At 48.3% G+C, this 25,959-nt stretch overlaps 1 protein-coding gene across 2 annotated transcripts in view; it reads right to left on the bottom strand.

The window, feature by feature from the left end:
• SBK1 (SH3 domain binding kinase 1) overlaps positions 1 to 25,710 on the bottom strand; it is a 51,688-nt gene extending 25,978 nt beyond the window's left edge. For both annotated transcript variants that reach the window (XM_036905706.2, XM_036905705.2), the window contains exon 1: positions 24,915 to 25,710. The gene's annotated coding sequence lies outside the window, so the exon portion shown is untranslated. The remainder of the gene's footprint in view (positions 1 to 24,914) is intronic.
• Positions 25,711 to 25,959: the final 249 nt, after the last annotated feature.

Raw genomic sequence — 25,959 nt, 5'->3', positions numbered from 1 at the left:
ATGTCCTCATGCTCCTGGGCAATCAGATGCTGCTCCCTGTACAAGGAAGCACATGAAGCCAGGAACCCCAGGACTTCTGATTACTATGCACCTTCCCTTTGGCTGCATTTTATATTCACTGATGTGTCAGAAGTTCCTGCTACTGCTGGGAGGGGGTGTGGGGATGGGGGGACAGGGAAGGAATCGCAACCGAGTCTCTGTCCTCTAGAACCTGCATATAATGTTTCAAATTGTACAAGGTGGAGTAACTACCCGCTGTACCAAAAATGATCTGTTAAGGCATTGTTCTGGCCATACTAATAGTCTCCATGCTGGGGGACAGTGATGGCATTTGGGGACTTCCCCAGTGTGTTCTATGCTGTTCCTTATGCTCACGTGCCCCGTCATGGCAGACAGAAGGCATTCCTGACCTGTTGGTCTGCATTATGATGGTCTGGTTGTACAGGAAGAACCCCCTGTCCTGGATGGCCACCATCACGGGCAGGCCATTGCTGCTGGTGACTGGCTCATCAGCACAATCAGGGACTCTGGTGGTACTGGTGACTGAGTAGCTCATAGAGTCGATCAAGTTTTGAGAGCTGAAGATGATGACATTTTGGACAAAGGTGACAGAAGCTGCTCCCAGCTGGGAGCAGGAGCATTCAGGGCCATTGGGAGACACGGGTTAACTTATTGCTGCCAAGGAAAACCAGGAGTTCCCCCAGAACACGAGATAGATCAGAAAGAAGACAGTGGGGCAGCCTGGGGTGTACAGAGGCTGGCAGGGATGGATCTTTGATTCTCTCAATACCTTTTTGGAGAATATATTCTGAGGTGAGAAACACAGTGTTCCAGCCAGAGTCCTGATGAATTCCCACCTCCCATGTGGAAATACGGCTCTGTGACCGCAGCCAGCAGGATGCCCCTGATGATGGCAAGCACAGTGTGGTGGCAGCGCAGAGAGGGGAGAACCTACTTCTTTCTGATAGCTCAGAGCTGCTGAGCTGTACTTGGAGCGGCTTTGAAGGCAATTGGCCCTTGTAGCTACTATGTCCCTTGTAGCTGAAGGCATGTCCAGTGATGTGAGAAAACTATCTCTGAAATCATGAGAGTGTTTGCCCCTGTGGGAGGAATCCAGGAAATGGGCCTGTGGCCAGGGTAGATAATGGGAATTCATCTTTATAGGCCTTTTTTTTTTTCTTAAAAATATCTGACACAAATATGATAAAATGGTAACATTTATTCTAGCTGTAGATATGCATGGGTTTGCAGTTTTGGGTATTTTTTCCACTTTTTTCAAAATAATAAAAAATTCAGTGGAAGTGTTTTCAAATGGGATCTTAAAAAAAAAAAGACCTTTTTTACTGTGTGATTCTACGTTTTCTAAAACCAGGCCCAAGAACTATCTAAAATGACCTCACCTCTCACTCTCCGAGGAATACAGGAGTGGGTAGTGTGTTGGCTTCTGGCCCCTTGTCACCCACACCTGCTGCTCCCGGTGGCTGGGTGTGGCTGTTCCACTGGGAAACTAGAGTGAAGATCTAATTGGTCTCCACCTCTGCCCCACTTGCTTATTGCAGAGCATCAGGGAACATGCTCTGGAATCCTCAGAACAGAGGCAAAGCTACTCAGGGCCGGTGCAGTCCCAGGCCCTTCCTCGGGAAGGGGTCACCAAAGCTGTCCCCAGGGAAGCAGGCATTTGGAAGGAAACAAGTGCTGGCTGGTACCCATCCCTGGGGTCTGCCTTTAATAATGTCCTAGTTTGGGTTTCCCAAAAACAGACCTGAGACAGGGATTTGAGAACAAGTCATTTATGCGGTAGGTGATCCCAGGTAGAGGAGGGGAGAAGCGAAGCAGGAAAGCAGTGGCAAGGGGTATGTTAACAAGCAAGTTACCATGTGGGCAACCAGAGGTGAACCCCACTGGGGAGCTCTCAGAGACAGTGTAGAACATGCACTTATGTGCATAGAACATGTGTTCTACCTAAGCTACTGTCAGTTGTTAGTGAGAGCTGCTGGGGGGAGCAGGTGGAGGTGGGGGTGCGACAGAACTGGATGGAGCAGAGAAGGCCCTCAGGAAGAGCAATGAGGATGCTGGCAGGTAGGAGTGGGGAAGGGGCCCAGGTAGATATGGGCAGGGAACTGACAGTGTCTGCCACAAACACCTAGTGCTTAGAACAGGGACCTGAGGCTGGCACGATGCCCACCTCTTCCTTGTGGAATACAACTCTCATACAGCACCATTTGTCCCCATCTTTTAACAACAGAACCCAAACTTTCCTTTGGGGACTTGCATTCCTTGACATATCCTTCCCTACTCATTAGGGGTTCTGATGATGGGGCTCACCATTTTGGCTCTAAGGGTGAGCTTATGACCCAGCCCCCAGCAGCCAGTGTGCACTCTGGCCACAGTGACTGTTTACTGTTTCTGAGATGGGTCTGGCCTCAAGCCAGGCCAATAGGATAGAACTCTCTTTTGATTGCACTGAAAGATGGTGGGATATAAGCCTGACATTACCAGCACCAGGGAGACCCTCCCTAAGGATGAAGCCAACACAGCAGACAGCAGAGCCAAGAGATGGAGACAGTCAGAATCCTTGTGCAACCATTTGAGCCCCTGAATCTAGCCATTCCTGAAGACTGGACTTTTTAGGAATGTGACCCACTAAAGTCCCTTTTGTGCTTTAGCCAGTTGGATTTGGGTCTCTGTCTCTTATATCCCCAAGCTCTTTACACTGTGTGCAAATGTTGGTTTCTAAAGTGTTTAAAAATGCAGGATAAATGAAAGACTTTTCCACGGTCTCCCATAATCACTATTTCCTCAGCATGCTGGGTTATGTAAAGGGATTCTCAAGGTTGCTCAGCCTAGGAGCAGGAGTTTCAAACCCTTGGAGCTCAGCCCCTCTCTGCTAAGGGCGGTTGTTCCTGAGACCATGTGAGGTGCTGTGTGAGTTCATAGCTGAGCACAGAGGGTGGGTGCTTGGCTGCCACATGGGGCCCCTTTCTCTCTAAGCTGGCTATGGCATGCATTCATCCATTCATTCACACTTGTTAAGGGGCACTTGCTCTGTGAGAGCAGTAGGACAAAAGGGTGGGCCAAACAGATAATCTTTGCTTTCAGGAGCTTCCAGTCTAGTCGGGGGAGATGCTATGCTAAGCTAGTCGGGGGGAGACGCTATGCTAAGCACACAATAAATTTTGCACTTATTATACCCAAGATCAGAGAACAAAGGAGTCACAAAGGTCAGGGCCTTTCTGGAAGTAGTGATGGCTGTTCTGAGATCAGTAGGATGAGAAGGAGCTAAGTAGGTAAAGGGTTCCATCTCCCCACTTTCTGCTCACTTTCAGGTCTCAGCACCTATCTCTCCCTTGGAGCAGCCTCAACAACTCAGGCACACTGTTCCTCCTGCCTAGCTTTAAGACCGTACTCCACCCTGGGAAGCCCTGCCTAATGTCTGACCTGCATCCTGCCTGCTGCCAGCACAGCCCACTCTCTGCTTCGGTCCCAGGGAAGGGGAGGGGCGGCAGGGCACCTCCCTTCAAATGCTCCTTGTATCACTTTCCTTCTCAGGGAAGAGTCTCCAGATGTCTACTAGTCTTCTAGGGCAAGCCAGGCACTTCCATTAGGATAAGCCTTCCCCTAGAAGGGGAAACTGAGGCACAGAGTACAGAGGCCCTGAACTAACAAGGTCAGCCTTGTCCACTCCAGAGTAGGAACTGGACACCTTGACCTGCGTCCTTCTTGCCACTTATCCCTTTAACCTCTCCCAGGCCAAGGGTTCCTCCCAGATGACAGCCTTTGCCTGACACCCCAGAGCCTGCCTGGGGGTCTCCCTGACCCCTAGGACACCCTCTGGCTCTCCCTTCCCTTGTTCATCTGTGCCCTCTTATTTAGCAAGCACGGATGTGCCAGGCTGGGTTCTAAGCATTTCACACACATCGGCCTGTTCAGAACTCACAGAGCCCTATGGTGTGGCCACTGTCATGTATCTGAGACACAGAGAGGTGATGAGTTTGCTAAAGTTCACACACTAGCTGAGACCTGAACCAGTGAAGGCTCCAGAGTCCAGGCCCCTAACCACCCGCTGCCCAGACTATCCATCCAGAGCCATCCTCACCTCCTCCTCTCATCTGATTCCATTCAGTCCCATTTCCATCCCTCTCCCCATCCACCTCCCATACTGATCCATTCCTGCCTGTGGACTGCTGCCCAGATCAGGCACTGTCCTGGTGTCCCAGGACTCGGAGGAAGGATGCAGGGTGGAAGTCTGGTGCCAGAGGGGCCCAAGCCACATCCTGATCCATTCCCAGCCTGGTGGAGGCTTAGCTGAGTCAGGGGCCTGAAGGAGGTGGTAAGGGGTAGGAGCGGGCCTGCAAACCCTAATTAAGTCAGTTAATTAGGTGGGGAGGAGAAACCTGTGGGAGTTAATGAGCTTGGCTAATTAAGTGGATCCTGAAGAATGGCTCAAATTCTAGAATGGCTGGGGAGAGAGGGGCTTGGCAGGGTGGAGGGAGGGAGAATGAGATGCCTAGTGCCTCCCTGTGTCGCCTGGGTCTTTCTGTGGCCACTGCTGCAGTCTGAGGGCACTGAGGCCACTACCAAGACCTGTTGTAACCATCAGGTCTGCAGCCAACCCCAGGCACTGGTCTGAAGTTACCCTCAGGGTCTGAAGCCTTCACCAGGGTCATAGATGCTATTGACGCCTGGGCCTGAAATGACCATTGAGACTTGGTCCCGTCACCCACTCCTTGGGGGTCAAAGCTAGGTCCCCTTTCAACATTTAGGGGATGGGTTATAAATTGAGCCCTGACCCAGGAACCCTTCAGAGCAGCCCTAACAATCCCTATGATTGGGCCGGGACCATGACCACCATCTATACTTCCCGCCGTGTTCAAGTTGGCAAAGCGCTTGCACGCTGCTCCGTGGCTGTCAGAGGGGAACCTGCGGGCCCTCCACCCTGCTCACAGACGTGGTGGCTGAGGCCAGGGAGGACAGCGCTTGCCCTAGCTCCTCCTCAGCCTGCTCAGTGGAGACCCCAGAGGCAGGGCTGTGGAGAGAACAAGGGGCTGTTCTCTCCCAGGCCCGATGCCAGTCGCCTGGAAGGTCACCCCCCCCCAGGGCTTTCTCTCTCTCACTTGGGCCCTTTTCCCCTCAAACTGTGGGTTCCTGAATAACAACTATGATAACACCGACAGCTGCTGTGGATAGAGCACTGAGCATTTGTGAGGTGTGAGTACTTGGCACCAGGGCCAGCTACAGAAGGTGGGGCCTCTTGCTCAGAAAGCAGGAAAAATGCTTTTCCTTTCTGCCCAGGTCTCCCTGGTGTTCTTTACTGACTATTTAATGTGCTCCCTTGGGCACTGGATGCTCCTGGGGCTCGTGCAGACCCTCACAGGTGCCTGGGATCGCCCCATAGCACACTTGGCACCAATCCTTCCTGAACCCAGGCCCCTGCTAGACAAAGGACGGCAGCAGTGCCTGGTGGGGGGGCAAGGAGTGGGCGGCCAGAAACCCAGCCAGGACATGTGGGAGGGTGGGATTGCTCAGGGTACATGCTCCATTCAGACTTCACTTACAAATCCAAAGAAGAAATTGTAAGTCACAGGATGCCAACCACAGAGCACTGAACTCCAGGGCAAGGAGTGGGCGGCCAGAAACCCAGCCAGGACATGTGGGAGGGTGGGATTGCTCAGGGTACATGCTCCATTCAGACTTCACTTACAAATCCAAAGAAGAAATTGTAAGTCACAGGATGCCAACCACAGAGCACTGAACTCCAGAGCTGGGGCCCTGTGTGACTCTGCTGATCACACCCTGTGTGACACACACCATCTGAGTCCTCCCAGCCACTCTGCATATGTGGTACTGTTATTGACCTCATTTCATATATTTATTTATTTACTCACTCATTCAGAGTGAGTAAGGCAGAGACTTACTGCCTGCCTGCTAGGCACTGTTTGCAACAAACAAAACAGAGAGAAACTCCTCCCGTCATCCATTCTACTGAGGGGAGAAGACAACAGGGGGTGTAAAGTAAACAATTATGCTTTTAGTGTGAGGGAAGACAGCAGAGAGGGGACAGACCGACAGGGACATCCTCATAGAGGTTACATTTGAGCAGAAACTTGAAGGAGGTGAGGGAGGGAGCCGTGCAGATATGGGGGTGGGGCACAGTGGGCCAGCCAATGGGAACAGCCAGTGCAAAGGCCCTGGAGCCAGAGCATACTGGGGATGCTTTGAATGAGCTTGAAGCTGATGAAGCCTGGGAGGAGACAAGAGGTAATGAGGACAGTTCATTCAGGGTCACCAAAAGCCTTTGGCTTTGACTCTGAGTGAAGTAGGAGTCACTGGAGGGTTTTGAGCCCTGAGGGCAGGGGGTGTTGGTGGTGTATCTGAGGCTTTATCAGGCTGCCTCTGGCTACTGTGGGAAGACAGACTCTGGGCAGCCAGAGTGGAAGCCAGGCAGCTCTTGCACCTAGCTTGGGGAGAGCAGAGAGCAACTGGAACCAGGGCAGCGGGAGGAGAGGTGGTGAGAAGTGGTCGAATCTGGGGACAACTTGGATAGGAGGGCAGTGTGTGTGTGCGTGCGTGCACGTGCTCATGTGTGTAGTTTGACTTGGCCACCTGGACCAGGCAGTTCCATAAGCAGCTGAAGACACTGAGCAGCTCTCTGTCCCCAGGATCCCATGTCCCTGAGGATCTGCTCTTATTTCTGGGGCACATCCACCCTCTGCCTTTGCATCTCTGCCTGCCTTGAGCCAGTGGTTGCAACATGGAAATAGTCACACGAACCCACCTGGACACAGGGTTGCAGACTGAGCTGCTGGCCGGGGGCCAGGCAAGCACTGTGAAGGTGGGACATGGCCTGGGCAGGGACAGTGGTGAACTGGAGGGCTCTGGCCCAGCTGAATGGCGGCCTCCCCTGCCCTGCGGCCCACTGTTGTCATATGGGAATGTGGACTCAGGCTCTCAGAGCTTCCAATTTTTCAAGAGAAGTTGCAAAACTGGATCTTAGGATATAAGGCCCTGATATTTTTAGTATTCTCAAATCATGTACAAAAAGTCAGGATAGGCTATACCCCTCTGCAGGACCGAGTATAACACAGAGGGGCTGCTTCTGTGGGCCTTCTGCCCACTGCAACTTCCATACCTGGGGTCTCTGCAAATCTGGGAACACAGACACTTCCAAACCTGGGGTTGGGCCTCATAGGTCAGCTCTTGTCCAGTCTGGACAGGAGCAGGGCTGAGGGGCACTTAGAAGAACGGCTGGAAAGGAGCGTCCATTGGGTACTGGGCAGTGACATTGCTCCAGGAATGACGTGGCTGCCAGGCAAAGGCAGCTACTGGTCCCTTGGGTACCTGGGAGGAGGGGGTAAGGTGCGGGGTTGTGGGGAGAAGGATGAGACCATGGCCAGGAATGAGCCACAGGGTAAGGTTTGCCCCAGACCAAGAGAATCAGCAAGACTCAACAGGAAATTGGGCTTCCACTGCCCTCACCCCAGGCTCTGCTCTCCCCCAACCCCAGGAGGCCCCCTCCATTCCCCGCCCTGGCTGGGTTGGGGGGCCGCAGGAGAAGCAGAGGGAGACAGGAGCGGTGGCAAAACCTCCCCCACCGTCACTTCAGTTCAGCCATTTCCCAATGCGGCATGGCGACCTCATTCATCCTCCCCATGAGCTCAGAAGGCTGGAACTGTTGCTATGCCCATTTTACCGCTGTCGAAACTGGGTCACAGAGCGGTTGGGTAATCTGACCAAGGTCATAGGGCCTTGGGAGTAGTGGGACGTGGAGTTACACCCAGGATAAGAGGCTGCAAAATCCCAACTTTGAACGTAGAAGCTCAGAACAGGACCTGCAGGAGAAAGTCCCCGCAATGTGTGAGCGTAGCGCTCCCTCTAGTGGCTGTTCTTCCGCAGTGCAATACGGAGAATGGGCCCGCAAGGCGCTGGGATCTCTCACTCATACACTCATACACACACCCCTGTTTACTCTTCGGTTCTTCAGGGGAAGACCACAACATCTCCATCTTCTGCTAACCTACAACCCAAGACATGCTACCCTGCACAGCTAGTCCCCTCCTTAGTCGGGCCCCACCGGCTGTGACAGCCCCAGGGTACCTTCTTGTTGCTCCCTGGTTTCTCTTTCTCTCTGCCAGAGCCTGGGTCTCTGCCTACACCCATGGTTCCCTCAAACTCTGCAGCACGTTATAATCTACTGGGAAGCTTTCAAAAACTCCCATGCACAGGCCAGGCTCAAGACCAAATAAGTCAGTCTCTTCTTACCATCTTTAGATTTGTAGGTGCAAACTTCAGGGGAGGACAGACCAGAGCTCAAGCAGCTAGAGCCACCTCTCAGCTCCCTGACCCCTTCCGCTCCCAGGCCCATATCCCAGACCTTGGAACTATGCCACCTCACGCCCTGTGAGGTCTCTCTTTGGTCACCCCTCTATGTTCTCCTGGCCCGTTCCCCCCATTGTGTTCTCACTGCTCATCAGACCCCACTCCCACTACTGTCCTTCCTGTCCTGTCTGGGCTCCACACACCATCAACATTTCTGCTTCCTAGAAACCCTCACTCCTATGCCCACCTCTCCTGTTGTAGTACCTGCCTGGCAAAATGCCAGCCACCACCTGCTCCTTGCCTGTCCCAAGCAAGCCCACACTGCTCTGAGATGCCAGGCAGGCAGCTTCCCTCCTAATTCATGGTCTCAAAGAGACACTCACTGCTGCCCCACAAGCCATTCTGCCTGCCTGCCGCTTCCCCATTGCCCCTTACCAGCGGTGCTTCTCAAATTTCAGTTTGTCTGAGACTCTCAGGTGAATCATTGTGAGGCCTAAGATTCTGCATGTCTAGTCAGCCCAGGTGGTGCCCATGCTGGGGTCTGGACACCCCACTCTGAGTGGCAGGTCTTAGATACCTCCTTTCCTGCCTCCTCTCTTCTCAAACGTGGCTCCCATTTCACTGAGAACACAGATGGATCAGATGCTGTTCCATCACCTCTTCCAGAGCACAGGCCTGCCTGGCCCTTCTCCTTCTGAAGGCAACCCACCCTTGGGACCTTGTCTCTGCAGGGCTCCCCCCAACACACACACACTCTACCATTCTTGGTCTTTTTCCGGGACCATTCCCCCTGGCGTCTCCTTTACCCTACATCTCCATCTATTTCTTAGATGCTCCCCCCAGCACAGCTTCCCAATTGTCTCTGCCCTGCCACCATCCAGTTTCTCTTTTATTCTTATTGTTATTTCCACTTTTCTTTTGTAAATACGGTTTTAATTTTTATTCAAGTCAAACATGCCCATAGCTTAGAATCAAGAAACATGGGCAGCCCCACCACCATTCCCACTTCTTAAGGACAACCGTTTCAGCTCTTCCAGTAACTTTTCTTTCCGTGTCTCCCACAAAGCATATTTACATTGCTTCTTACCAGTTTTAGGCTTTACCTATCACCTTCTCACTTAGGAAGGTGAAGATTTAGCTGCCCTAAGTCCTCATCTCCCTCCACCCCCACCCCCACCCATCTCCTGCTTCCACCCTCCCAATTCAGTTGCATCCTAATATGGGTAGTGCTTTCATATTGTGCGAACATAACTCACAGCTTTATGTGGAATGCTATGATTTTTTCCCTCTTTCTTTCATTCTTTATAATGAACTTTATTTTTTAGAGCAGTTTCAGGCTTACAGAACAAGTGAACAGAAAGTATGTGTACCCCTCCCTGCCATTTCCCCCATTATGAACATCTTGCATTAGTGTGGTACACTTGTTACAATTGATAACCCATAGGTACACTATTATTAATGCAAGTCCAAAGTGTACATGAAGGCCACTCTGCTGTACATTCTATGGGTAATGATAAATGCATAGTGTGATGGACCCGCCATGACTGTATCATACAGAATAAAATTAAAATGCCACTATTCCTCCTCCCTCCCTCCCTCTGCACAAGCCCTGGGCAACCACTGATCTTTTTAGTCTGTCCATAGTTTTGGCTTTTTCAGAACATGATGTAGTTGGAATCCTACAGTATGTAGCCTCTTCAGACTTTTCAGACTAAGGCTTCTTTCACTTAGCAATTTGCATTTCAGTTTCCTCCATGTCTTTTCATGGCTTGATAGTTCATTTTGGTTTATTGCTCAATAATATTTCATTGTCTGGATGTTCCACAGTCATCCATTCACCTGTGGAGGGACACATTGGTTGCTTCCAAGTTTCTGGCAATTATGAGTAAAGCTGGTATAAACATTCATGTGAAAGTTTTCATGTGGACCTAAGTCTCATTTGGGTAAATACCTAAGAATACTGTTTTATTGTTGGGTTTTAAAAGATTTTTGTATACTTGGGGTAACAGTCCTTTATCAAATAAATAGTTCTTTATTAGATCAGACGTCTTTTGCAAATATATTTCTCCCATTCTATGGTTTATCTTCTCATTTTCTTAACCATGTCATACAGAGTTCAAGTTTCAAATTTTAAGCTTCTTAACATTTTCTGCACAAAAGTTTTTTTCCCTGGGGTTAATAACTCTTTCTGGGGGGAGGGCTTGTTTTTCTGTTTGTGTCTAATTCAATCCACATTCTCTCCCACTTTAAATATGCCAAAAGTTCATTAAAATACATTAGGTATTCTATCAATTTCATCTCCTTGAAAAACATTTTTTTTTAGAACCTTCTGACTTATTCCAGTGTGAACTGCCTGACCTCCAGGCTTGCTGCCCAGAGGTGCTGCCCAAGGATCTCCCTTCACATCTCTGGGAGATGCCCTTCACCTCCCTCTGTATTGACTCCTCTGTTTCCTGGACTCCAGTTCTTTCTCTTTCTTGGTTTATTCCCTTATTTTAGTGGAACACATCTTCCAGTAGTTTCCCATTTCTAGGAAAGGGTGCATGGAAGACAAAAGTTTTGAGGACTTGTAAATCTGAAAATATCTTTTTCTACCCTTATTTTATTAATGGTTTGGCTAGGTATGGAATTCTAGCCTGAAAATAATTTTCCTTCATACTTTCGAAAACAGCTCAATTGTCTTCTGGCATCAGGATTGCTGTTGAGAAACCTGATGCCATCATGATTTTTGATCTTTTGTAGAATCTTGTAGAATGTTCTTCTCGTCCCTCTGTTCTGAAATTTATGGCCTTGGTGTGGGTCTATTTCTATCCTTTGGTTGGACATGCAGTGGACCTTTCAATCTTGAAACTCAGGTCTTCTCTTCTGAGAAATGTTTGAAATATTTCATTATTGACTGTTTCCTCTCCCCTCTTTTCTCTTTCTGGAACTCTTTTGGGCAGGTGTTAGATTCCTGCACTGGCCCTCTGATTTTCTTACTCCTTTTTTTTTCTTCCTGTTTTCCACATTGTGGCAGCCATGGAAGTGCCGTGCTGGGTTCTCCTTTCAAGAAAAAACTTGTCACTCAGCCATGAGGAGTGCAGTTGGCTGACTGCCTCCAACTACAGTCCTTTGAGATCTGCCATAGCCTTTGAGCCAAGCCCATGGCCTTCCTGGGCAGCCTAGCCAATGATGGAGCACAGCAGGGAACTAGGACCTGGCCATCTCTGCTCCATGTAGGACTCCTCTAATGGACAGTCTTTGCTTTGGGAGCCCCCTCTGAGTTGGCTATAACTTTGATCTGCATCCAAGTCAGGCTCTGTCAGCCCAGATCTGTTTCCTTCCCTGGTTCGTTTCACAGGTGTCCGCCTCATGGTCTGAGGACTTCTTGCTCAGCCCTGCTTCCTCCTCCTCTATTCTCCAGAGGCAGCCTCCCAGGACTCCTTGCACTCCTAACTCCATCTCAGCATTTGTTTACTGCAGGATCCAAGCTGATACATCTTTATTTTTTTGCTCAACTCTTTGGAAAATTTCCTCACCTTTATCTTCTAACCCAGGGGTCAGCAATATTTTTCTATAAAAGGCCCAACAGTAAATATCTGAGGCTTTGTGGGTCATATGGTACCCATCACAGCTACTCAACTCTATGTGGAAGCAGCCATAGATAGTGCATAAATGAATGGGTCTAGGTGTAGCTATATTCCAATAAAACTTTATTTAAAAAATAGGTGAGAGCTGGATTTGGCCTGCAGCCATAGTTTGCTGACCCCTATTCTAACTCTTTTAAATAAGTTCTCCATTTCTACTACTATATGTTTAATTTCTAAGTTGTTTTGTTTTGTTCATTCTCACAGTAGTTTTTCTTTCAAAATAGCATATAGTTTTTGTTTCACAGTTGCAATATATTTTCCTAACTCTCTGAATATAGTAATAATAGTTTTGTTTTTACGTTTTCTATCCCCTGCATACTGTTTTCTCCAAATTCTGATTTTCTATTTGTTTTTGTTCTGCTTCTTGTATTAGAGGTTTTTCTCAAATGTTGATTGTTCCTGTTTATCTGCTCCTATTTAAGAGATTGAAAGAGCCAATAGAATAATAGTGGCCTCTGTATGTGTGTTGGGGAGGTATGGCCTGGGGCACCATTAAACTATGAATGTTACCTTGCAGTGGCCTACATTTTGATTGAGGTGTGGGTTACACAGGTGTACACATTGTATACATATAATACAAAGTCATTAGATCTACCACTTGTATTTGCATTTCATTATATTTATGCCTTGATTAAAGAGTATAAAAATACAATCTAGGAAAGCAAGCTGATGAGTGGCTCTGTGCTGACTGACTCCGGGGTTCAATGCCAAGATTTCTGGCTGGGCTCTTTCATGGGAAAATCCCTGGTGCCAACCCATTTAGGTATCCTTTTCTTGGTTAGTCAGATTGTAAGATAAAAGACAGACCTAAAACATGCAGAATAAAAGCAATTTGGAGGAAATGGGAGCCATGCACAGAGAAGAAAACTAAAGCAAACAGGAAAAAACGACAGTAATAAAATACCCATCACTAACATGTTTAGAGATTGAAGGGGATGGACTCTGGAGTGTCCTGCCTGGAGAGTTTAGTCCTGATGTCACTGTTCTGGGAGCTGGGAGGTAGAATAAGGACCTAGGTGAAGGTGAACGGGGGCAGGGCTTCCCACATTCACAGAGCATTCAAATTAGCCCTCTGGGCAGGCTGAGCACTTCCCCCTTGCCATGCTGTGTCCTGTTTAGAGACCCTGTGTTTTATCCTCTCTGGAGAATAAACGTTCAGCCTTTGTCAGGGTTGGGGAGGGGCTGCCCCACTGGTCTGAGCCAAGAAGGGATCTGAAGAGTAAAGCCCTCTTTAGACCAATTCTCCCATTTTTGGCCCCAGTTTTACTACCATTTCCACGGGTACTTAGTCCATGGCATTTTGGGGTTCTGAGGGTAAATAGTGGCACTATTGGGGCCTCTCTCTCTCCCAGTTAGGGCTCATTACAGGCACAGTGTCATTAGGCTGCTAAATCACCTACCACATGTTCATTTGCCTTCTAGATTCAAAATCTTGTCTCTTTTTCACTGTATTAGTTCTTGATGAGTCATATTGTGGTGGGCAGATTATTGACCCCCCACAATGCCCGCATCCTAATCCCCAGAACCTGTGAGGTATGTTACTTTACATGGCAAAAAGGGACCTGGAGACAGAGAGAGGATAGAGGATCCTGTGTCTTTCAGGCGAGTCCTATCTAATCACATGAGGCATTAAAAGCAGAAAACCTTTCCTGGCTGTGGTCAGAGAAAGAGATGTGATGAGAGCAGGAGGACCAGAGAAGTACGACCTTGCTGGAGGGAAGAGACAAACCAAGGAGTGCAAGTGCCCTCAGGAAAAGGGCACCTTAGAAAAGATAAGGAAATGGATTCTCACCCAGAGCTTCCAGAAAGTTCTTCCAGGAAGAGCTTCCTGGAGCAGCCCTGTCAAATCTTGATTTTTTTTTTGGTATCATTAATCTACAATTACATGAAGACCATTATGTTTACTAGGCTCCCACCTTCACCAAGTCCCCCCCACAAACCCCATTATAGTCACTGTCCATCAACGTAGTAAGATGCTGCAGAATCACTACTTGTCTTCTCTGTGTTGCACAGCCCTCCCCATGCCCCCCCCCCACATTATACATGCTAATCATAAAGCCCCCTTTCTTTTTCCCCCTCCTTCTCCCTCCCTTCCCACCCATCCTCCCCAGTCCCTTTCCCTTTGTTAACCGTTAGTCCGTTCTTGGGTTCTGTGATTCTGCTGCTGTTTTGTTCCTTCAGTTTTCCTTTGTTCTTATACTCCACATATGAGTGAAATCATTTGGTACTTGTCTTTCTCTGCCTGGCTTATTTCACTGAGCATAATACCCTCTAGCTCCATCCATGTTGTTGCGAATTGTAGGATTTGTTTTCTTCTTATGGCTGAATAATATTCCATTGTGTATATGTACCACCTCTTCTTTATCCATTCATCTACTGATGGACACTTAGGTTGCTTCCATTTCTTGGCTATTGTAAATAGTGCAGTGATAAACATAGGGGTTCATCTGTCTTTTTCAAACTGGGTTGCTGCATTCTTAGGGTAAATTCCTAGAAGTGGAATTCCTGGGTCAAATGGTATTTCTATTTTGAGCTTTTTGAGGAGTCTCCATACTGCTTTCCACAATGGTTGAACTAATTTACATTCCCACCAGCAGTGTAGGAGGGTTCCCCTTTCTCCACATCCTCGCCAACATTTGTTGTTGTTTGTCTTTTGGATGGTGGAGATCCTTACTGGTGTGAGGTGATATCTCATTGTGGTTTTAATTTGCATTTCTCTGATGACTAGCAACGTGGAGCATCTTTTCATGTGTCTGTTGGCCATCTGAATTTCTTCTTTGGAGAACTGTCTGTTTCAGCTCCTCTGCCCATTTTTTAATTGGATTATTTGGTTTTTGTTTGTTGAAGTGTGTGAGCTCTTTATATATTTTGGAAATCAAGCCTTTATCAGATCTGTCATTTATTAATATATTCTCCCATACTGTAGGGTACCTTTTTGTTCTATTGATGGTGTCCTTTGCTGTACAGAAGCTTTTCAGCTTAATATAGTCCCAATTGTTCATTTTTGCTTTTGTTTCCCTTGCCCGGGGAGATATGTTCATGAAGAAGTCACTCATGTTTATATCCATGAGATTTTTGCCTATGTTTTTTTCTAAGAGTTTTATGGTTTCATGACTTACATTCAGGTCTTTGATCCATTTCGAATTGACTTTTGTGTATGGGGTTAAACAGTGATCCAGTTTCATTCTCTTACATGTAGCTGTCCAGTTTTGCCAGCACCATCTGTTGAAGAGATAGTCATTTTCCCGTTGTATGTCCATGGCTCCTTTATCATATATTAATTGACCATATATGTCTGGGTTAATGTTTGGAGTCTCTATTCTGTTCCACTGGTCTATGGCTCTGTTCTTGTGCCAGTACCAAATTGTCTTGATTACTATGGCTTTGTAGTAGAGCTTGAAGTTGGGGAGTGAGGTCCCCCCCACTTTATTCTTCCTTCTCAAAATTGTTTTGGCTATTTGGGGTCTTTGGTGGTTCCATATGAATTTTAGAACTATTTTTTCCAGTTTGTTGAAGAATGCTGTTGGTAATTTGATAGGGATTGCATCGAATCTGTATATTACTTTGGGCAGGATGGTCATTTTGACGATATTAATTCTTCCTAGCCAGGAGCATGAGATGAGTTTCCATTTGTTAGTGTCCTCTTTAATTTCTCTTAAGAGTGCCTTATAGTTTTCAGGGTATAGGTCTTTCACTTCCTTGGTTAGGTTTATTCCTAGGTATTTTATTCTTTTTGATGCTATTGTGAATGGAATTGTTTTCCTCATTTCTCTTTCTATTAGTTCATTGTTAGTGTATAGGAAAGTCACAGATTTCTATGTGTTAATTTTGTATCCTGCAACTTTGCTGAATTCCAATATTAGTTCTAGTAATTTTGCAGTGGAGTCTTTAGGGTTTTTTATGTACAATATCATGTCATCTGCAAATAGTGACAGTTTGACTTCTCCTTTACCAATCTGGATTCCTTGTATTTCTTTGTTTTATCTAATTGCCATGGCTAGGACCTCCAGTACTATGTTAAATAACAGTGGGGAGAGTGGGCATCCCTGTCTAGTTCCCGATCTCAGCGGAAATGCTTTCAGCCTCTCGCTGTTCAGTATGATGTTAGCTGTGGGTTTATCATATATGGCCTTTATTATGTTGAGGTACTTGCCCTCTATACCCATTTTGTTGAGAGTTTTTATCATGAATGGATGTTGAATTTCGTTGAATGCTTCTTCAGCATCTATGGAGATGATCATGTGGTTTTTGTCTTTCTTTTTGTTGATGTGGTGGATGATGTTGATGGATTTTCGAATGTTGTACCATCCTTGCATCCCTGGGATGAATCCCACTTGGTCATGGTGTATGATCCTCTTGATATATTTTTGAATTCGGTTTGCTAATATTTTGTTGAGTATTTTTGCATCTGTGTTCATCAGGGATATTGGTCTGTAGTTTTCTTTTTTGGTGGGGTCATTGCCTGGTTTTGGTATTAGGGTGATGTTGGCTTCATAGAATGAGTTTGGGAGTATTCCCTCCTCTTCTATTTTTTGGAAAACTTTTAGAAGGATGGGCATTATATCTTCTCTGTATGTCTGATAAAATTCTGAGGCAAATCCATCTTGTCCAGGAGTTTTGTTCTTGGGTAGTTTTTTGATTACCAATTCAATTTCTTTGCTGGTAATTGGTTTGTTTATATTTTCTGTTTCTTCCTTGGTCAGTCTTAGAAGGTTGTATTTTTCTAGGAAGTTGTCCATTTCTTTTAGGTTTTCCTGCTCATTCGCGTATAGGTTTTCATAGTATTCTCTAATAATTCTTTGTATTTCTGTGGGGTCCACCGTGATTTTTCCTTTCTCATTTCTGATTCTGTTGATGTGTGTTGATTCTCTTTTTCTCTTAATTAATCTGGCTAGAGGCTTATCTATTTTGTTTATTTTCTCAAAGAACCAGCTCTTGGTTTCATTGATTTTTTTCTATTGTTTTATTCTTCTCAATTTTATTTATTTCTTCTCTTATCTTTATTATTTCCCTCCTTCTGCTGACCTTAGGCCTCAATTGTTCTTCTTTTTCCAATTTCGATAATTGTGATGTTAGACTATTCATTTGGGATTGTTCTTCCTTCTTTAAATATGCCTGGATTGCTACATACTTTCCTTTTAAGACTGCTTTTGCTGCATCCCACAGAAGTTGGCGCTTTGTATGTTGTTGTCATTTGTTTCCATATATTGCTTGATCTCTATTTTAATTTGGTTGTTGATTCATTGATTATTTAGGAGCATGTTGTTAAGCCTCCATGTGTTTGTGAGCCTTTTTGCTTTCTTTGTACAATTTATTTCTAGTTTTATACCTTTGTGGTCTGAAAAGTTGGGTGGTAGGATTTCAATCTTTTGGAATTTACTGAGGCTCTTTTTGTGGCCCAGTATGTGGCCTAATCTGGAGAATGTTCCATGTGCACTTGAGAAGAATGTATGTCCTGTTGCTTTTGGATGTAGAGTTCTGTAGATGTCTATTAGGTCCATCTGTTCTAGTGTGTTGTTCAGTGCCTCTGTGTCCTTACTTATTTTCTGTCTGGTGGATCTGTCCTTTGGAGTGAGTGGTGTGTTGAAGTCTCCCAAGATGAATGCATTGCATTCTATTTCCTCCTTTAATTCTGTTAGTATTTGTTTCACATATGCTGGTGCTCCTGTGTTGGGTGCATATATATTTATAATAGTTATATCCTCTTATTGGACTGAGCCCTTTATCATTATGTACTATCCTTCTTTATCTCTTGTTACTTTCTTTGTTTTGAAGTCTATTTTGTCTGATACTAGTACTGCAACACCTGCTTTTTTCTCCCTGTTGTTTGCATGAAATATCTTTTTCCATCCCTTGGCTTTTAATCTGTGCATGTCTTTGGGTTTCAGGTGAGTCTCTTGTAAGCAGCATATAGATGGGTCTTGCTTTTTTATCCATTCTGTTACTCTGTGTCTTTTGATTGGTGCATTCAGTCCATTTACATTTAGGGTGATTATTGAAAGATATGTACTTACTGCCATTGCAGGCTTTAGGTTCGTGGTTACCAAAGGTTCAAGGTTAGCTTCTTTACTATCTTACCATCTAACTTAACTCACTTATTGAGCTATTATAAACACTGTCTGATGATTCTTTATTTCTCTCCCTTCTTATTCCTCCTCCTCCATTCTTCATATGTTGGGTGTTTTATTCTGTGCTCTTTTGTGTTTCCTTTAACTGCTTTTGTGGGTAGTTGATTTTATTTTTTGTCTTTAGTTAGTATTTGGTTGGTCTGCTTTCTTTGCTGTGATTTTATTTTCTCTGGTGACATCTATTTAGCCTTAGGAGTGCTCCCATCTGGAGCAGTCTCTCTAAAATATCCTGTAGAGGTGGTTTGTGGGAGGCAAATTCCCTCAACTTTTGCTTGTCTGGGAATTGTTTAATCTCTCCTTCATATTTAAATGATAATTGTGCTGAATACAGAATTCTTGGTTCAAGGCCCTTCTGTTTCATTGCTTTAAATATATCATGCCATTCTCTTCTGGCCTGTAAGGTTTCTGTTGAGAAGTCTGATGATAGCCTGATGGATTTCCCTTTGTAGGTGACTGCAGGTGACCTTTTCTCTCTCTCTCCCTGCCTTTAAAACTCTATCCTTGTCCTTGATCTTTGCCATTTTAATTATTATGTGTCTTGGTGTTGTCCTCTTTGGTTCCCTTCTGTTGGGAGTTCTGTGTGCTTCTGTGGTCTGAGTGACTATTTCCTCCCGCAGTTTGGGGAAGTTTTCAGCAATTATTTCTTCAAAGACACTTTCTATCCCTTTTTCTCTCTCTTCTTCTTCTGGTACCCCTATAATGCGGATATTGTTCCTTTTGGATTGGTCACACAGTTCTCTTAATATTCTTTCATTCCTGGAGATCCTTTTTCCCTCTCTGCATCAGCTTCTCTGCATTCCTGTTCTCTGATTTCTATTCCATTAATGGCCTCTTGCACTTCATACAGTCTGCTCTTAAGTCCTTCCAGAAATTGTTTTATTTCTGTATTCTCCCTCCCTACTTGCTCCTTTAGCTCTTGCATATTTCTCTTCAGGTCCATCAGCATGGTTATGACCTTTATTTTGAATTCTTTTTCTGGGAGATTGGTTAGGTCTATCTTTCCCAGCCCTCTCTCAGGGTTTGTCTGAAATATTTTGGACTGCACTAAATTCTTCTGCCTTTTCATGGTGATAGCGGTGGCTGTAGGCAGGTAGCGTGTGTGTCAGCTGGGAGAACAAAGTCCTTTCCTGCTTGTTGGTTGCCTTGCCCTTCTCCGCTGCCTGTGTCAATTACCAGCACTCCTGGAGCAGCCTCCGGGTTAATCCCCTAAGCTGTTGTGGGCGGGGTCTCTGTCAGAGCAGCGCAGAGCCCTGCGGGGAGTGGCAGGCGTACCGGGTGCACTCTCCTGAGAAAGTGGCGCCTCTCCTGGGCAGCTGTGTGCCAGCAGCGGCCTCTGGGTCTGGCCTGGGCGGCTGTGCATCGGGCTGAGATTCTGGGTGGCTGCTGGGGGCATGGCTGCTCCTGGGCTGCTCCTCCACCACCACCGCCAGCTCCCGCGGGCTGCTCCCAGGCCCCTCTGGCGCTGCCACTGCTGGTGTGTGCAGGCTGCACTCAGGCCCCTCTGGCACCACCGCAGGTGCGCGTGGGCCGCTCCCATGCCCCTCTGGCACCACCTCTGCGGGCTCACAAAGGCCACTCCCAGGTCCCTCTGGCGCCGCTGACCCCGGCACGCACTGCTGCTCTCCCACTATTGGGCTGGTGTGTCGGGGTCCGTGCCAGTTGGGGGAATAACTGGCAGGCTGCTTATCGCCGTGAGGGGCTTCAGAGATGTGCTGCCACCCAGGGGGTTAGGTAGCCTAGAGTTCCCCGGGATTCCCATGTGTTGGGCTGAGTGTGCCAGGACGACTTCGTCCAGCTGTGGGGTCCCTGTCCCTTTAAGACTTGCAAAAAGCACTCGCTTTTCTTTTGTCTCAGGGGTGCCAGTTGCGGGGACCTGGTCACAGGTTTTGCTTTTCCATTTCTCTAATATCCAGCACCCCATGCACCATGTGTCTGTGCTCTTGGTGTGGATTTCTAGAGCTGGTTGTTTAGCAGTCCTGGACTTTCACTCCCTCCCCACTCTGACTCCTTTCGTCCCCCTGGGGTCTGGGGTAGGTGGGTGTTTGTGTCCCACCAGGCCGTGGCTTGTATCTTACGCCCTTTGTGTGATGCTGAGTTCTCACAGGTGGAGATGTAGCCTGGCTGTTGTACTGCGTCCTCTGGTGTCTCTTTTAGGAATAGTTGTATTTGTTGTATTTTCAAAAATACATGCTTTTGGGAGGAGATTTCTGCTGAACTACTCATGCCGCCATCTTGGCTCCCTTCTCAACCCTTGATTTTTGCCATTGAGACCTGTGTGGGACTTCTGACCTATGGTCTGTAAGAATAAATTTGTTTGGTCATAAGCAATTAAGTTTGTGGTTATTTGTTATGACAGAACTGAAGACTAATATGCATTACATGCCTTTAAAAAAAATCCACTCATTTCCTTTTAGTGAGGTTCCAGGACATAGAGAAGTTAAATGTGTGCATTCAACCCACCGTCTTTAACCAGAAGTTTCCATTCACACCTATTTTGTCTCCACTCCTTCAAGAAATGTTTGAGTCACTTTCACTTTCTATGCTGTTAAATCCATTCTTGTTTTCCTTGACTGTTTGGCATTTTGAAGCTAGTTGTCTACTCTGTCCCTCCTCCTTGAGACACTCTTCTCTTGGTTTCTGTGACGGTACACACATGGCTTCCAATGCCATCTTTATGCTGATGTCTCTGATATTCTATTGCCAGCCAAGGGACTCCCCTTTTGAGCTCCAGATGCTTAGGATCAATCCCTCACTTGACACCTTCATTTGGACATCTCACATGCTTCTCCAGTTGACAGAATTCTTGATTTTCTCACTATACCCTTCTCTCCTATGAGCTTTCCCATCATTATCCATGCATTTATCCAACCCAGGAACCTCAGATTCATCCTCAGTTCCTTTCTTCCTTTAACCCACTGGAAAATTCTGCCTCCTAACTCTCTCTAGAAGGGATCTACTTCCTCCATCTCTAGGTGCTCCTTGGTGCAGACCACTGCCATGCCCCCCTCCATCATCACCAGGACCACACTGGTAGCCTGAGTCCACTCTGGCCCAGCTGCCATCGATTCTCCCCAGTGCTGCCCCGGAGATCGTTTCAAATGTCAATCAGATTCACCCTCTTCCCCCACTGAAAATCCTCCAAAGGCTCCCAATCCCATCTGGAATAAAATCCATCCTCTTCACCATGGCCCACTAGGTCAATATGATCCAGGCCTTCCTGTCTCTCCATCACTCTCCATCTTCTAGCCACACTAACCTGAAATGTCCTCCCGCTCCCCAAACTCTAGTCTGCCTCTGGGCCTTTGCACTCTCTGCTCTTGTGTCCGGGATACTCCTGCCCTACTCCACCTAGCTCCTTCTCATTCTTTAGGTCTCAGATGGAATGTCTGTACCTCCTCAGTTCACCTCATGCTAACAGGGTCTCTCCCAGATCATCCCTCAGGTTATTTCCTTAACAGTGGGTTTTGAAGATTAATGATCATATTTATTTGTTTGTTTGTTTGTATTTTGTTTGGCTTCCCCATTGCAGAGAAGCCCCATGAGAGCAGAGGTGGTATTTTCACCATATAGTCTCTAGTGCTAGCCCTCTGTGGAATGAATGAATGTGTGAATTAATGAACACACTGGGCACCTATTATGTGCCAGGTGCTTTCATGTGTACCAAAGATTTCACTTTCACAACTTATGGGGTTGTCACAATTGGACTACATTTCCCAGTTTCTCTTACAATGAGCGTGGGCAGAAGCCAAGTGGGCCACTTCCAGCTTGGCTCATAAAAACCTCATGTGTGATCACTGTTCTTCTTCTTCATCTGCCAGTGGCTGTCAGCACTGGATTCAGAAGCCCTGGGTGACAACTGCATCACATGGGAGGAGCCTGGGTCCCCAAAAGACTGAGTGGAGCAGAGCCTTCCCCACACCTAGGTCCCTCTAGACTTTGTGTAAGCAGGGCAGAGGTGCTCCTGTTTCAAGTCCTGGCGATTTCCAGGCTTATTTGTTAAAACAGCTCACCTCATCTTCATTAATACATCAAAGCACTCTATGTAGGTGGCTGGTGAGCAGCCCTGTGGGTGACACTTTGGCTGACAAGCTTTTATCAAATGCAGATGTACTCTGTGGGGCAGCTTCTTGCCTCATCCACAACAGAAGCCAAAGGCTCTGTGCTCACACCTCTGGAAGAGCACATTGTGCTACATGTAACAGGCGCTGTCCTGGCCTCACAAAGCTGTAAGCTCCTCCAGGGAAGTGCTTGTGTCATGCTCCTCTGTGGCCTCAGTATCCAAGAGGCCTCAGGGAATGCTTGTTGAATCTACAAATGAATGGACTGGTAGCCTGCACCCCTCACTGCCTCTCTGTCCCTAAAAGTGCCCAAGAAAGTCCAACTCTTTAATTTGACAGAAGCTCAAAGAGAAGAAAATCACTTCTCTGGGGTCACAGAGAGACAAGATGCTGCAGAATCAGAGTGACCCAGGGCAAGCCACTATTGGTAGTGAATCCTGGCACCTTCCAGGGGCTGGAGAAAGGCTGAAGAGGGCAGGAGTGAGGGTCATTTCCTTTAAGCCCCCAAGTGGGCACAAACCTCCCTGCAGTAGGAAAGGAATGCTCCAGAACCTTCCTTCCTACCCTCCCCAGCTAGCATTGCCTGGCTTCCACAGCCTGGGTGTCCACATCACTCGGTATTTTTAGCTTCACCACCTGGCACCTGTGGTCACTGTCTGCCCAGCCTGGTGGTATCTCCACCCCAGGCCTTAAAGGGCCAGCACCTACCAGCTGGATGCTGGCTCCTGCAAACACAGGCCACTCTATCCCCAGGGCAGGAGTGGAGGAGCATCCCCTATTGGGGGGCTCCCTAAAGTTGGAGGTGGGAGATGAGTGGGAGGGGAGGAAAGCAGGATCTCTCCTGGGTGCCTGACCCTAAGGCTTGGGCCTCTCTCATTCTGGGGCTTCTCAAATGCTGGTTTGCTCGAGCTGCTCACATGGGGCACTAGTTAAATCACACAGTCATCCCCTCTCCAGGGCAGGGCCTAGGAGCGTGTATTTTTAAACACTCAACTCAGATGATCCCAATGTCCTAACTCCCCATGTCATAGTCATTCATTCATTCGATAGCATTTCTACCTCCTAAAAAAAAATGATTTTCTCAGGAGTCTATTTTTCGGGGTTCAAGAAGTACTTCCACACCTGTAATCCCATTAACTCTCGTAACTTGGCTCTGTTTTGCTTTAATTCCTGACCCCAGTGCCTGCTCCATTGCCTGTGGATCAAGTCCTTGCCTCAGTAGCCAAGGCTTCTTGCTGTCTGGCCCCTGTGGGCCCTTACCAGCCTCATCTCCACTATCTTTATGCAATTTCTTTTTCATACCACAGGGTCTTTGCTCCTGGCCTTCCTGCCGCCTGCCATGTCCTTTCCTCCACTTCACTCACCACCAGGGAGAGGACTTGGGCTCTAAGGCAGCCCCAGCAGGGGATCCAGAAGCAGACTTTCCTCCTGACTCCCTAGCAAGTGCACCCATGCCCATTGTGGTGCCCACCATTCTGGAACCTGATCTGTTTGCTTGTCTGTGTTCCTAGCAGGCAGTGACCCTGTGAGGGCTGGGGCTCCAGCCCCCTGCTCAGGCCCTGGCACTCGGCGGGTGCTCAGTCACTGTTTGCTGAATAAAGAATGGTAACTGTGGCATGGAGCATCCCCCCATTTCACAGATGAGGAGACAGAGACCCACAGAGGGAAAATAATAGACCTGAGATCCAACAGAGAAATTCAGGGAGGAATCTGGCCCAGGCTGCAGAAGCCCACACCCTCAGCCTCCTGAAGGGGCCTGGAAGGGGCACTGGGCTGGCTCTGAGACTGCCCTTCTCCTCACTTAGGGCAATGCTGACTCAGGTGGTGATGGAGACGTGGGCGGGCTGGGCTGGAGCAGAGGTGACCCCTGTCTTCTCTGCAGATTTTCCATCCATTCCTGGAGCCTGTGGTCACAGCTTGGGTAATGCACTTGGCTGGAGTCTGGGTTTCCCTGAAGGTGGGGGTTGGGGAGAGCTGGCAAAAGGGACAATGGTTCCTAGGGCATGAACCTCCCCCAAGACACACTGCACAATCCCTCTCCTACATAGGTACCCTGAACTCACACCCACTGCTACAAACATGTACGCACACTCACAATCACACATACTCATTCCCAAATACCCGCACAGCCACAGAAACCATTCCCTCCCCTTGCCCCCACTCTCACCCTTTCTTTCACACACACGCACACACACACACACAGACACACACACACACGTGCATATTTACATGCAGACTCACAATTCAACAAAGACTGAATGTTGTTACGTGTCAGTGCAGCTCAGTGGGGAAAGGTGGCTCTTTCCCAAGGCCCAGCCCTATGGCTGGAGGCATTGTGGCTGGGCCTTAGGATGGGGTGGGGGGTTCCTGGAGGCCTTCCTGGAGGAGGTGGTACCACAGCTGAGCCAGGAGAAGGAAAATCTGGGCAGTTTCAGTGGGGGTGAATACAGGGGAGCAGAGTGAGATGAGGTGGGTGGGGTTGGCTCAATAAAGCAGGACTTGAATGCCCAACTAAGTGTCAACTTTGTCCTGTGGGAGCTGGGAATCACAGAGGGCTCTGAGCAGAGGGACCACTGTGGGACAGGACAGGAAGGTCACTTTGGGGCCAGGGTGGGAGAGATAGGGGGGAGGCCTTGGTGACAACCAGGTGGGAGATCCGAGAGTCTGATGCAGGGGGGTGGGCAGTGAGTGGTGGACAGAGAGACTCAGCAGCAGGTCTGCCAGGCAGCGAGGGGCCTCAGGTCTGAGCCCTGTGCCCTCCCCCTGCCCACCTGGGCACTGACCTCTGCAGTGGGCCATCTTCCAGCAGCAGTTCCTCCTCCTCCTGGTGAAAGCAGACGAAGCAGAAGGGGGGCACATCCTCCACTCCGCAGCCCAGGGACCAGGCTGGGGGCAGCGGCAGGGCAGGGCAGGGGTGGCTGCTGGTGGTCTCGGCAGCATCATCCCCAGCCTGGGCAGGAGTCCCCGAGCTTGAGTGCTCCAGGGTCAGCAGCCTGCTGGCCTCGGGGCCCTGTGCCTGCCCCCCTGCCACCTGCGCCTTTTCACTCAAGTTCCCCGTCTCCTCCGTGAGTGGAAGAGCCGGTGGCTCTGCCTGATGGGGACTCCTGTCCTGGCCACAGCACTTGCAGTCACAGGGCTGGGCCTCAGGAAGCAGCTTCCAGCCGCCTGGCCTCAGGTGGCTCGCTGTTGGACAAAGGTCCCGCAGGGCCCCTCGCTGCCCTTTATGGAGCACTCAGCCCCTTGGCTGCCCGCTCAGCCGTGCCTGTCAGGGTTGGGCCTGGGAGGGCAGGCTTGCAGATGCCCCGGCCATCTGTTCATCTGTCTGTCCAGGCGTTTGCTCCTCCCTGTCCAGCCAGCACAGCAGTGGAGGTGGTTTCCCTAAGAAAGTTTGTCCTCCCCTCCTGGGGAAGGTGGCATGGATGGCCTCCAGGAGAGAGGGTCAGGACCTGAAGCTGAGAGGTGGGTGACAACCAGATGAGGCTGGCGCAGCATCCACGCTGTTCCCTAGAAAACTTCTGGCCCCTGGAGTCCTGGCTCCTACTGGAGCTCGCTCCCTCTGCTCCTGCTCCCTCCAACTCCAGTGGCTGCTCTGGCAGACAGGCTTGGCTGTGGGTATTAATAGCTCCACATTCACGCTGAGAAGCGGGGAAGTTAACTCCTTCACTGCCAGAGCTGGGGAGGCCAGCAGGGCAGGTGGGTGGCCACAGGGAGCACAGGGAAGGACACTCAGCCTGGCCCCCACCTGTGCCTGGCCTGCCTCCACAGGACCCTCAGATGCTACCTCCTCACAGGAGTCTTTGTGCAGCACTGGGCATCTGGATCTTGGTC

This window comes from Manis pentadactyla, chromosome 10, assembly GCF_030020395.1.
Source record: "Manis pentadactyla isolate mManPen7 chromosome 10, mManPen7.hap1, whole genome shotgun sequence".
NCBI classification, from domain to species: domain Eukaryota; kingdom Metazoa; phylum Chordata; class Mammalia; order Pholidota; family Manidae; genus Manis; species Manis pentadactyla.
This window is presented reverse-complemented; position numbering and strand designations above follow the sequence as displayed.